Below are 2,012 nucleotides of genomic sequence, written 5' to 3' on the forward strand. Positions count from 1 at the left end.
ATAATAGATGGCATCAGTATTCTAGTAAGGCTCTGCCAAGTAAAAACTGGTTCTAACCAGGTGGATGGGGCAATAAGGTGATGAGTGCAGAATGACTCAGCACTGGAAGCTCATCGGTACAGTGACTAATTGCATTTGTATATAAATAATGCTATGCTGTACATAACTACCCCTACTACTCTATATGATTGTCTGGCGGAGCAATTTGATGAAGAGTTTGTATATATGTAAATAAACCTGTATATAGTTAAGTACACAGAGTGTTGTTGGACTGTGTCTTACTATAGCAACTCACCTGCGTGGACTGGTGGTGACTTACTTATGTGGACTGGTGGTAGTAAGACTAGGCAGTAACAAATCTGCTCACTCAAACAATGACAGCCTGGGGGCCGAATCAGTCCCCCAAAGGGCTCCTATCAGGCCCCCAAGCAACCAGCTATCATCTGCTTCCTTCTCCCCCTCTCTTGCTCCCTTCTGCATCACAGCTTGCCTTGCCAGGCTTGTTCAGTAGCACAGGAACTACAGAGCAAAGCCTTTATTTTCTCCATAGGCTGAGGCTCCTCCCTTGGAGAGGGAGGGATAGCTTGCTTTGCCAGGCTCTCTCAATTGTACAGCAAATAAACCAAGCCTCTCTTACTTCTAATGGCTGAGGCTTCCCCTCCCCTCCTGGTCCCATAGGGAAGGAAGGAAAGAACCACAGCTTCCTTTGCCCTGTTCTCTGGATCACATGGGAGAGATTCAAAGAAAGCACCTTTAAGACCAATAAGTGCTAATGCTTTAAGCATGTTTTATTTTAAGTTTTGAAAATCTTTAATTGTGTTTGTAGCCTTTATATGGTTTATATCTCTGCTACCTGGCATTACATTTTATGATGCTCATGACACATCCCAACATGGTCTCATTTATGTCAGATTTGGCCCTCATAACAAATGCGTTTAACACCCCTGTCTTAAGAAATGCTAGTAGGTCTTGCTAGAGGCAATAGGAGATGCCAGTCTCCCACCTTCAGGCAGTGATTTGGAGAAATTAAATACCAGAGCGACTTATGGAAGGAACTTTCTGGAGACACCAGGAAGAGCCTCCTTGTTTTCTCACCATGATTTTGGGTCAGTGCTGTTGAGTCCTGCTGGGGACAGGACTCAAGAAAACACCATGACTGGCAGGTTGTAGTCCAAGGCCACAAGCTGGCTACAAACTGACTACAAGCGAGGTCTCTGCAACCAGAGGGAGCACAAAGCCCTCCTGAAGACTGAGGGGGTTTACTTCCACAATAAGACAGAATTCTACTTGGGCAAGAAATGCACTTATGTATACAATGCAAAAAAACAACAACACAGTGACTTCTGGAGGCAAACCTGTGCTCAAGGAAACAGTGGCATGGTACAAGCAAAATTCCACTCTAATTTGCCCACCAAAGCCATTGGACACAGGATCTGAGTGATCTACAATCTAAATGTGGACAGAAAACAAAGTTTACAAAAAAAAAAAAAGGAAGAACTTCCTTGATCTGGTCTGACTGGGTCAGTGGGAAGAGAAAGGGAGAAGATAAAAACTTCTTGCAGCAAGGAGGAGGGCTCGCTTTCTTTTTTGCTGGGTGCTGAGTTTTTCAGAGCAGACAGAACTCTTATGGCAGCCACTGACCATGTGCAGTCCCAAGGAGTCGATGGGAGCTTTAGGGTAATGGTACTCTGTAGAGATCTGTAACTTCTTAAGCTAAGGAACCTGTCCTGTTTTAACATCTGATGGGGCATGTAGAGAGAGAGGGACAGAGGAATTGTGTTTTACCCATTTCTTTTTTATCTCTTGCTTAGTTAGGTGCTGTGCTAAAAGTATGCTTGTGAACATTTTTTAATGAATACTTTATAACATTTGATGCTGATAGTGGTTATCTGTACCACATAGACCTCCACAGTGCCCATCTCTAATAGTTTTGCCCTGAAATAATGTAGGATTCTAGGTTGGTTCATTGTTTAATTTTGTGTCTGCCAAGATTATGGTATTTGTGTACTAGA

General features: G+C 43.4%; 1 pseudogene; it reads left to right on the forward strand.

Moving 5' to 3' along the window:
- The first annotated feature begins 1,152 nt into the window (after positions 1-1,152).
- LOC132575531 (large ribosomal subunit protein eL33-like) lies at positions 1,153-1,506 on the forward strand (annotated as a pseudogene).
- The last annotated feature ends 506 nt before the right edge of the window (positions 1,507-2,012 follow it).

Source organism: Heteronotia binoei, chromosome 7 (genome assembly GCF_032191835.1).
Source record: "Heteronotia binoei isolate CCM8104 ecotype False Entrance Well chromosome 7, APGP_CSIRO_Hbin_v1, whole genome shotgun sequence".
Lineage (NCBI taxonomy): Eukaryota > Metazoa > Chordata > Lepidosauria > Squamata > Gekkonidae > Heteronotia > Heteronotia binoei.